This window comes from Camellia sinensis, chromosome 13 (genome assembly GCF_055761805.1).
Source record: "Camellia sinensis isolate YWXY chromosome 13, ASM5576180v1, whole genome shotgun sequence".
In the NCBI taxonomy this organism is placed as follows: Eukaryota; Viridiplantae; Streptophyta; class Magnoliopsida; order Ericales; family Theaceae; genus Camellia; species Camellia sinensis.
This window is the reverse complement of record NC_138973.1, coordinates 54,399,367-54,411,403: the sequence shown is the minus strand read 5'-3', so window position 1 is coordinate 54,411,403 and position 12,037 is coordinate 54,399,367. Positions and strand designations below refer to the sequence as shown.

The 12,037-nt window shown below is 38.5% G+C and overlaps 1 pseudogene; it reads left to right on the top strand.

The window, feature by feature from the left end:
- The first annotated feature begins 10,425 nt into the window (after window positions 1-10,425).
- LOC145805394 (uncharacterized) lies at window positions 10,426-11,139 on the top strand (annotated as a pseudogene).
- The last annotated feature ends 898 nt before the right edge of the window (window positions 11,140-12,037 follow it).

Here is a 12,037-nt window from a genome sequence, read left to right as displayed (position 1 = left end):
TAGTTTAAGGTACTATAGGATCTCCAGACCCGTCGAAACGGTCAATGTGCGGCATTTTGAATCTATCTGGAAGCCATACGGCAGCCTCAGTGTACCCATCCTCAATGTCAGGAATGGAGTTAAGGCCCTGTGCCTTTTTGAATTGCTTCTCAAGGTTAGCAGTTTTTAATGAGGTCCGGTCGAGCTCATTAATATCAAAGGAATAAAGCCTCTCATTATGCTGCACCAGAGGTTTGAAAACTCGAGCTTGAGCCAACCCTTCTTGGGGATCCGGACCATGAGAATCTTCAGCTGGCGGAAGTGGGTCAAAGTTCGGCTGGGGTCTCGAGACTGGATGTATGGTAGGTGCTCCAGATGGGCGTTGCATTTCAGCATTGGTCTCCACCTGCATGGCGATTCCCTGGTTTAATGCCGCTATCATGGCCGCAACTTCTTCCGGACTCTGTGCCATCACGGGTCTACTGTGTTGAACGAAGGTGATCCAACTGGTGACTATCGGATCAGTTGAACCAATGAGCCCCATCTGGCCCTTCTTTGCCCTGCCATCGGCGAAGGAAACACTGGTTGTCTTTGAACTAAATCTCCGACCTGACAAAGTCTATGAACACAAGTTCAATGTACCTGGCAGATATTGAAGCCTTCTGAAGCTATGGTTTCAGGACTACCTAGCAAAAAAGAAAACGGGCAGCACCTCAGCCTGATTTCACTAGAACAGATATGAGCAATGCTGAATGACTATATTCCACACTGAATTCTGCCCCAAAATTAGATACCAACTTGGCAACTGATATGCCCATACCTGTACAGTTTCACTGTAAAGTACATACCAGTTAAATGAAAGCCAAAACACCCCTATGATGGGGTAGGGTTACCGTGTCCTAGTTTCGTCAGGAACTAGGGTAAGCTATTCAAACAAAGTGGTTTCACCACAATCCAACATTCGGGTAAGTATCATGTCCTAGTTTGGAACAGTCTCTATGGCTTTCGATATGCAACTAGGTCGATTGGTCAAAAAGGATACCTCGCCAAGACCACTGAATATACCTCTCGCTCCTAACACCGAGAAGTGAAAGGAGGATCAAACGGTACAATAGTAGTCCAGATCCAAGGTTTGTGTTCCCATCGTGGTATAGCCCGCAACCGGTCAGCCTTATGGTAAGCTTTTCCAAGCAAGCCTCCAAAAAACCGCTCAGAAATAGCAGATGGAAAACACTGTGACTTAGGCGCACCAATGCAAATGCAAATGTAAAGAAACACATAAGTGTAGATAAAACAACATATCATGAGTTCGAGTCAAGTTCTCTAAATCCCTAGCAGAGTCACTAGAAACTGTAGACTCGACTTTCTTCGCACCCTCCTTTCGAAGAAGCTCGAATTAGTCCTTTAGTTTGGACTCCTGTCACAGCTCTGAATCTAATCTCACAATGTGCAATGTGAAACTGATAAACACCAAAGAGCCCAAATCCGGTAAATCGTTTTGGAAAATTGATTTTGAATCAAATAATGTCAAAATGGACTGCTTTGCAAGATTATAGAGCCGCCACCTAAATATTTTATTTTGGGAAAACTTAGGAAACCCTAACTCGTGCCAAAGGCCACATGTCCGTCATCACCAAAGTTGCCTCGGCTCGAGAACTTGGGTACGAGAGGGGAAGGTCTTGAAATGAGCACCCCCGCTCGCCCGATCAAAGATCGGCCTTGACTAATCATGATATGTTGTTTCATAAACCTTATGTGTTCTTATCTGGTTATTTTCTAACTTTACCATGTGACGCACACAAGCAAGTATAGACTAAATCACAAGAATTGAAACAAAACAACTCATGTTTGTTTTTCGAAAATGGTTTGAATTTGCCACCCGTAAGTGGGCTAAAACGCGGATTTGCCATCAAACATGATGGGCTTGAAACATGATTTGCCACTTCGCAAGGTGGGCTTGAAAATCACATTTATCGAATTGTTCCAATTCAAGCAACAAAGCCTTCATCCACAAGCATTCATGCAATTAATCATTTAAGCAAATAGCCTCATGGCAAGCATGCTATCACGGCAACACTCACACTCATGCAAGTATGCTAAAGTGTAAAAGCTTACCGAGTACTCCAAGCCAAAACAAAAGCTAGTTAGAAAGATACATGATCCTAACTATGCAAGATGCCTAATGCAACAAATGAAATAATGCAATTAATAGGCTCGGCTACTAATATGGCATATGATTGATTCAATTTGATAACATGCTTTGAAACACGTATTCAAAGAAAATATTGAAATTGCAACGCAATTTAAATGATGCGCCGAGCCTCGGTGCATGCAAGACAAATGAATGATGCAAACATGCAAGCACAAGTTATGCTAATCGAAAATGACCCTAATCTAACCATTGAAAGCGATTAAATAAAAGGGAGAAAGGCACGGGGTTGAAAGACATGCACACATGCACGCACACTTATTACAACATTGCGCCCTCGCAAAGGAGGGTCCGAATGAATAAGCTAAGCTACACTAAGTTAAGCTATTACAACACAATTAATTAACTATTCGAGCTAACTAATTATGACAACACAATTGAAATAAATTAACTAACTATTCTAAGCTAGCTAAATATTACAAAATGAATTAATTAGCTAAACACATTAACTAACTAATTACAAAGCCAGTAAATTAGCTACCACTAACTAGCTAAGTAAAACGGTTAAATGGCCTCGAGGGATGAGGGATGCATGCATGCTCGGCTGCTCCGCTCGAAAATGCCCTTGCCTTGCCATCGGATGCCTCTGTTTGCACTCGTTCGAACCTCTGAAAATTATGCCAACTTCCAGAATACCTCTACTCCAACTCAGGAACACACTGTGCAAAAATTGACTGGTGGCCGATCGGCTACAAAAAGTGGCTGTCGGCCACCTTAACTAGCCGGTCGGCTAGTTCAAGTGGCCGGTCAGCCACCCCTTTTTTCCGAACTTCTGCTTTTGCTGCAACAGAGAGTAATAGAGGCAAAGCAATGCATTTTCAAGAAATGTGTGTACTGCTACCCTCCTTATCATTTCACAAGCTCAAAAGAGTGTAGCTCTTGGCTCTCAAGCCACCAATCAAGGATTTTCATGCATGATGGCCCAAGAACCAAAATTGTACAAGCTTAATGAGTGCACAAATAAGACTCAGAGGACCACCACCCTATCATGCATGATCAAGGGTGACGGTGACTAAGAAAAGTGGCACGTTTCATCACTTCAAGTATGAAACATCTCACATTTCTTGTGTTCGGATAAATGTCCAATCCGAACACATGAAATGCAACACAAAGATTCTTATCTTGCATACTTTTACTTTGTCACTTTTTTGTTTACTCATTTTACATTACCGATTAGTCATTTAATCGATTAAGTCCAAAGTGAGAGTCCTCTAATTGAAAGAGGGCTTAAGCCACAAGTACCTTTGAGCATGAAAGAGGCCTCATGCGGTTGGTTAGCAAAAACCCTCAAGGGAGGATTAAAACCATTAGGCATGAGGGCCTCAATTTCACACTCAAGCCAACAAATTGTTCAAAGCCCCTTTCAAAACAAATGAAAGAGTGAATTGCAGAGATTTAAAGTGCTGAAATGGGATGCAAAATGACACTAAATCATGCAATCAACAAATGCAACACATGTTTAAAGCTTAAAATAATGAGCTAGTGAAGTCCACTTGCACTATAGGCATGCAATATAAAGCTCAAAAGGTACAAGCACTTTAAAATAGTTCTAAAATAATCTGAAAGGAGTCCTAAAACATGCTTGAATTAAGCTAAAGATAGCTAGAATAAAAGGCCAAAGCAAAGCACTAGCTAGACTCTTAAGCACAATTGCATTGTAAGCATACAAAGCAAGACTCATACGACCAAACCAACTCAAAAGACAGTTAAAATCAGTCAAAACAATGACTAAAACATGTTGAGATTGAGGCATAAATTGCTAGAAAACATGCTCACGTGTTAGCTTGCAAACAAGACTCAAGAGTGACTCTAAAAAGTAACGTAAGAGTGACACATATGAGCATGTGAAAGAGCTACATACACTGAAATTACGTGTTAAAAGACACTATAACATGCAATGATTCCAAGCAAAACATTTTTAGAGGCCTAAAATGCCAAGCTAGTGAAGCCATTTGCACTACAACCATGCAAAACAAGGCCCACATGATCAAAGCAGCCCAAAACAAAGTTAAATCATGCCAAATCTGAGTCAAACACATGCCAGAAATAAGCTAAGTTAGGCTACAAAAACATGCTATCATGTAATGCTAACTAGGCATGCAAGTGAGACACAAGGAGGGGAGGCTAACCCCTCCATTTTTGGACTTCAAAACATACTTTCTACCACTGAAATAACTCTAAATTTCAGTGGTTTACAGGCCCAAAAAGTTGGATTTGAAAGCCTTGAAAGATGGCACAAAAAGCTATACAAGCTAAGGAACAAAAGGGAGAGACAACCCCCTAACACAAAATAGGCTCAAATCACCATTTTTAGGACTGAAAAACAGAGGTTTTTACAGTTAAAAACTAGCTCAAAAACAGTGTCAAAAGATGGCAAAACAAGCATGCAAAACAAGCTTAAATAGGGTAAGTTCTATACCTTTGAAGCACCACACACTTTAGGCACAAATGAGACACCAAATCAAGCTAAATCCTCCTTCTAGAGCTTAAAAAAGGCTCCAAGTAATCTCAACCCAAAGATAAGAAACTTTGGTTAAGGATCTCTAGACAAATGAGAGGTGTATCTCTACTTGTATGCACAAAAGGGCAAGGGAGAGAGAGAAATGTAGAGAGAGAGAATTATAAAGAGAGAGGATTTTTAGAGAGAGAGGCTCCAAAAATTTGCTAACTCGCAATATGAGAGATATGGCCTCCATATATAGCAATATATGAGCTTTAGGTCGAAATATCTGATTTAGAGACAGCTGGAGCTTGTGGAAGACAACTGGAGGTAAATATCTGCAAAATATCTGAGTTTAGGACATTAGTGGCCGGCCGGCCACCCATGGTGGCCAACAGTCCACATTTATGGCCGACAGCAAAATCTGCTCTCCAGGTCCAACTTCAAATGGGCATATCTCCTTCATCTGGACTCCTTTTCAGGTCATTCTTGTCTCTAAATTGAAGCCCTGGAAATAAGATTTCCAATGGTGGAAGCCACACATCAAAAATCCAAGTGTACAAAAAGAGATGCCTCTTTTAATGAAGACTACTCATTTCCAGCTCAATCGGATTGATGCCTAACTTCAACTTCAACCGGATTGATGCCTAACTTCAACTTGCCATATTTCCCTCATCTGAACTCGGCTTTAGGAGATTCTTGAATGTAAAATAAAACCCCAGAAGTCTTATTTCCAATGGTGGTGTCCTAATAACTTAAGTTCAAGTGTACGAATGACAGGCCCGATTTAGCGAGGGCTGATCGACTCTCTCTTAACGGTTCATGCCCAACTTCTTCCCCAACTAGGTTTCTTCCCTCCTCTCCCATTTTTTTCAACTCCAAACCCCTGAATAAGGTGTTTTAAAGATGTTTTCAAGGAGTTCACCTCTCCTTCATTTATTCCACTTTGTCCTTGCTCGGTTTACCAAAAAGTGCAACATTTAATGAAATGCAAGCCTTGGAACATCGTAGGAACTTTGTGTCAAAAATATTTTGAAAGAGAGGGTTTCAAGGTCTAAAAATCATTTTAGTCAAAATAGTTTTGGTCCAAAAATGGGGTGTGAGGTTTGGATTTGACACTCTCCTTGCCAAAGAAATCGAACCTCTGCACTGCACAACTTTCACCACCAAATAAGCAATCAGTAGCGCCCAAGTCTTAAGGGCGGTCAAAAATGGGGTGTCTACATGGATGCACCATTGTTGGGTCTGAAAATTGTTAGAGAGACAACCGAGAAAGTTGTCCTCATTCGTAAGAGGTTAGCTATGGCCCAAAGCCAACAGAAAAGTTATGCCGATAAGAGGAGACGACCTTTATCCTTTGAAGTGGGTGACCATGTTTTTCTTAAGATCTCACCTAGGCGGGGTTTGAAGAGGTTTGGAAAAAGTGGAAAGTTGTCTCCGAGGTTTATTGGACCTTTCGAGATATTGGAGAGGATTGGAGAGGTAGCATATCGGTTGGCCTTACCGCCACAACTTTCGGGGGTTCACAATGTGTTTCATGTGTCCATGCTTAGGAAGTACGAACCCGACCCCTCTCATGTGTTAGATTGGGTTGATTTGGGGGTAGATGAGGATGCCTCCTACGAAGAGCGAGCGGTTCAAATCCTAGATACCCGAGAGCAAGTGCTACGAGGCAAAACCATACCGTTAGTGAAGGTGTTGTGGAGACACCATGGGATTGAAGAAGTAACTTAGGAAAGGGAGGTGCAGGTCTGCTCCAAATATCCAAATTTGTTTAAGCATGCTTAGTTGTTTTGTTTTAATTATAGTGTTCCCCAGTGTTGAAGGGAGAGAATGTTAAAATGTTGATTACATGTTGTTATATGTATTGTTAATCTGAGAATCAGGATTGTGAAGGGATGATGTTTTGTTATAGATGTTTTACTTCATATATCTAGTTTGAACAATTGTGTTTTGATGAAATGATGAAGAAAAGAATAGTAAATGTTGGCTGAACATTGACGTTGCAATTTGAAAGTGTTGTTAAAATAATCATAGTTGCTAGAGCACTTTGGTTTGGTGAGTTTATTCAAATTTCAGGGATGAAATTTCCCATGGTGGGGAGGTTGTGACGACCGGGTCTTTACTTCCCTTCTTTTTCTTTCTTCGCTCCCTTCTCCTTTCACTTTCGTTGGATTTGTCACGTTTGGAAATAGTTCCCTAAATAAAGTTCGTGTTCTCATTTTGTTTGGTGTCGAGTTTCACTTGTTCCGGGGAGTGCAAGGTTAGGTCCGGAGTGCCGAGATTTGGACAGGGAAATTTTCTGGGCTATATGGACTTAGCCGCACATGGGGGGGCCACTAGCCGCACGTGCGGGAGGGGGGCCGCACGTGCGGGAGGCCAGGCCGCAGGTGTAGAAAGTAGGGGAAATCTTTGGAGACTCACTGAAATAAATGCACGTACAGAGATCAGTGTTGCACATGCAGGAAGGGGGCTCCGCACGTGCGGGGGACGTGCCGCACGCGTGGGGCACATCCGCACATGCGGGACGCTAATAGATCTGAAAACTCTGTTTTTGTTCTCATTTTGGGCGAAAATCATCTCATTTTCTAACCCTTCTCTCTCACTCTAAAAGTCATTTTGCTCTTCCTTCTCTCCAGAAAATCCTTCTAACACACTAAAAACTCTTGATTTCTTGAAATTCTTGGGTTAAATCATCATCATCCCTCCCAATCTTGAAGATCTAGGGCAAGAGCTTCACTTGATGTGGTAGGAATCAAGCTCTCTCCCATCCTTGAAGTTAGGGTTTCATCTCCATTCCTTCATCAAACATTGAGATAAGGACTTCTTGAGTCATATATACATGTTTTGCTATATGAATGTTGATTTAAAAAGTTTTCTAGAAGTTCTCATGTTCATCTTTGTTTTGAGATGTAAAATCTAGAGAGTTTTGACAATGGGTTTAAATCTCAACTCTTTTTTTAATCCTAGAGGGCTTACCTTTCATATGACTTAAGAAATGTGATTTTGGGTTAGGTTTTACCATGAAGTGGGGAAATGTTGGGTCTTCGATGAAAACCATAGAAATTTGGTGATTTTGGGAGGTATGGAAATGTCTATGGTGTTCTTACTCATCTTGTGATTTAAAAGGAAAGGATGAGTGTAGGCTTCGTGGTTAGTTTGTAAAATGCCCATCTTATGATATATATGTGTGTGTGTATATATAAATGGAGAATTTGTTTTAAAAATTCTTGTTAAATACATGATGATGCATATTGTTGTGAGAATTATGAATGTAGGAGATTAATGTATGAAAAAACATCACATGTGGCCTTGAAAGGATTAAATTGATTAGAATTGTACATGACTGAGGAATTGTTGTTGTGTGTTGAAGGCACATGGTTAATTACAAAATAACCTTGAAACAAGGAAACGAGGAATGTACTTGTTGGTTATTGTTGTTAAGACACTTTGAAAAGGGATGAAATGTTATGAGATATGGAAGATCATTGCATTGCATACTCATTCATATTATTATTATTATTATGCATTGTGAGTATAGATTGAAGATAATTACTTCATGAAAGAAAATGATTTTGTAATAAGAATTGTGGAAATGTGGTATGGGGTAAATACGCTGGTAAGTCTGGATAGAGGGTGTAGTTGAACATGATAAGTTGGCCTAAGTGTCCCTGGTGAAAGACCAGAAAACCGCGCGGATAGGTATCGAGCCTTCCAATTAATACCGGTAAAAATGATAATTTGGTAGTACTTGTATAGTCTACTTGCAGACACCAGCCTAGGAATTACCAGTGCCGTGTTTGCTGCCCCTTTGATTTAAATTGGAAGTTTTGGAAATTGTAGAGATTACAAACTTTCATTGAGAAACATGACGACCACCAAGAAGAACACGAAATGAAATTTTCTTTACAAGAGCATTGCATGGCATTGGCATTTGCATTTTTTCATTGTGAGTTGGCATAACTGTATATACTTTGTAAGAAATTCTCTACTGGGCTTTATGCTCACCCCTATGGGATTTGGTGCAGGTAAAGATGTGGTGATCCCGCCGAGTTGAGGGCGTGGATTTATTTTGGTGAAGAGTTGATTGCCCTCTCTCTCTCATTTTGTTGTAAATTTTTGTAAAGCCAAGGGCTATTGTGTATGGGTCCGAGAGACCATTTTGTGTAACCGGGTTATTGCCTTGGAACTTGTAAGCCCATGAGGGCCTTTATTCATTATGTTTCAATGATTTCACATGCTATAGATTCATGTACCAACTTTCAAAGAATATATATTCGCATGTGAGATTACTTTTGTATAAACACTGGAAGCTTTGAAATGGAATATAGTGATCATGACCTTCCGGTATCTCTTGTGCATTGGGGTTATCAGGTAGTGTTTGTGGGTTGATGTATTAGATATGTTGGGATTATTTTGGGGCGCTACATTTAAATGAAGTAATATTATGCGATTATATTTTGATATCAAAATTTGGTACTATGTATTGTAACATCTCACATTATTCAATGGGCATCATATGACACATGTAATTATTGTTGTTAAGATGTTCCATCAGATAGTAGCAAATGCGACCATAACATTAAATTTCATATTTTAATTTTTAAGTATTCCAAAATTTCAAATGAGATGTGGCTTAATTATGAATAAAATTTTATTTTGGACTTTCCATTTAAAAGATTTTCAAATTAGATATATAGCTAGATGTGCCAATAGTTTTATGCCAAATATATTTCTTAGCTTTTAAAAAATTAAAACAAAAAAAAGTTTGTAAGACTTTAAAAAATAAATAAATAAATGTAAAATTTGAACCAAAGAAAATATAACTCTGCACAATAAAATTTGAAAATTAACATTAATAGGTCATGATTAATATACATTGTATGGATTCATGTTTATTATTAGCCCATAAATAAACTATATTTGGTGAAATAGTATTCTATTGTTATTATAATTTAAAATTCTAATTTATTTGTCATATCAATATCATAAATGAACTATACATTAATTTGAAATGTAATAATTACTTAATTTAAAATATGTTATCATAATAATTAATGATAACTCTACTGGGTCTAAAGAAGTAGAGACCAAGTCTCAGTCAAACAAGGTTGCTGCTGAGGCTAGTTCTGCAGACATATAGGCTATTTCTGAAGACAGATATAAAAAGGTTTTTCAATTGATCTTGCAAGTGCATCACAAGATAATAGAGCTGCTGCTACATCATATTAATTTTGTTATAACAAATTCCAATGCAGTTAGATATTAGTTAGATATCAGTTACTACATTTTCAATACAATTAACTTTTTCAAATAAATATATTAGCTTACTAAAAAGTCATAACTGACACGTTATTGAATCAAAATTTCTCTTTTAGGCAATAAAATATTTTTGTTTCAAATGTCAACTAAATATCAAAAAAAAAAAAAAACAAAAATATTTTTTCTATGTCAATAAGATACAAGCCAACTTTATAGACCCATTTTTTAGACCTAGTAATATGTCAATAAGATGATTGGTTTGAGGATTAGAGAATAAATGAGAGAACGAATTGACTTAAATATTTTAATAAAGTATCATATCATTGAATTTAGAAAGCAAGTCTAATTTTTTGGTCTAAATAGCAATGCTCTTTTTGTTTTGTTGGATACAAGCATGATCGTACTTAACAATAATGCATAAAAGCCCTGAAAACAACTCAAGCTCCAACAATGGCCTCAATCACCATTGAGGATCTCCAGCTTTTCGCCACTCATCATCCACCTCATGCGAGATCCAGGACAGTCTCTCCTAGTAATGGCCCTATGTCTCTGGCTAGAAGTGAAGAGATTCCCAAACATCATAGCAAAATCGCTCAACAGATCAGACTTCATCCTCAATGCCATGGCCGACGAAGCCACAACCTGTCTCCAAGCTCTCGAATCCAAAACCGCCTTCTCTTCCCCTTCTGGATCCACCATGTCAATCACAGCCAAAATCATAGGAAAACCCATCTCTGTCCCCATGATCACCCACATCAAGTTCACCACCATAACCGAAATCAAAACCTTCCTCAACAATGTCTATTCCCTAATTTTCACAGACATTTTACAGCAGGTTTTGGGTTCTCTTAATTAGCCACTTCCTATTCTGGGTTTTCCTCATCCGATTTTCGGGAATATAACGGTCATTTCACTGCCCCTCAGCCATCGCTTGCCAACCGGAGGGCTGTGGGGTTGGTCGCATGAGATTAAAGTTCCGGTGGATGATCGAACCATTTTCTTGACTTTCTCAAGAGGGTACCCGGTTAGTGAAAGAGAAGCTAAGGAGCTTTTTACGGGGTGTTTTGGCGATTGTGTCGACAATGTTGATATGGATGAGTCTAACTCGGTTGATCAACCTTTGTTTGCTCGAATGGTAGTTCGTGGTGTTTCGATTGTGGATGACATTTTGAAGGGGAGTAGTATTGCAAAGTTTCGGATCAATGGGAAGCATGTTTGAGCAAAAAAGTATGAACGCCGAGACGGTTGATGAAAAGCAATTGCTAGATCTGAATTTGTCTTGTTTTTTTATTTACCCCAAAAAAAAATCAAAATTGAAAAAGTTTAAAAACAGACAAATAAGTCAAAAAAATTAAGCTGCCTATTTAATTTTAGTCAAATGAAATATCTCCGTCTTGAATTTCATTTTCACTTCCTTTTGCGTCCACTTTTCCCTTAATTTTTTTTCCTTTTTATTCCCTTCATAAATGCATTATTTTCTATTTCTTTATGTGAATTATTTCTTCTTCTTTGTTAACAACAAAAGAATATTAATTGATGGCTACAAAAAATATTACAAAGTGAATTATTTCTTTTCTAAAGACACTCATTGTACTGCACTTGTTGCTTCAAACAAGAGGCCCTGTTTCACATCCACAATCCAGCTTCCCCGTGATTAAGGCCTAGTGTTGTGCACCGTGGATTTCTGGATTTACTATGAAAGGATGAGCCATTCATTTTATAATTTTTTCATGCCTAGAACATCTATTAAAAAAATTAAATCAATTTCATAATAATAAACACAATTATGATTTTACTATGTTTTTTTAGATGATCTAGTTATTCGATAAACGTTGTGGTCTCTTAACACCCTCAAAATAAGACATAATCATCCATTCATAAATCCATAAAAAACATAATAGAAATGTTACCTGTTACATTCATCAGAGTATTCTTTACAAATATATCAAACAAATATATGCCCTATGGGCTTACAGATTTCCAAGTCATCACTTGGTTACAATAAAAGAGTCCTAGCTCTATACATAGAAAGCCCTAGGCTTCAATGTACATTTAACATCAAAACGAATAGCAAAAAGGGAGTCTTCAACTCCAAAACCTCCCAAGCTAGGAGGCGGCGTATCGCTTGTACCTGAAAAATAATGTCC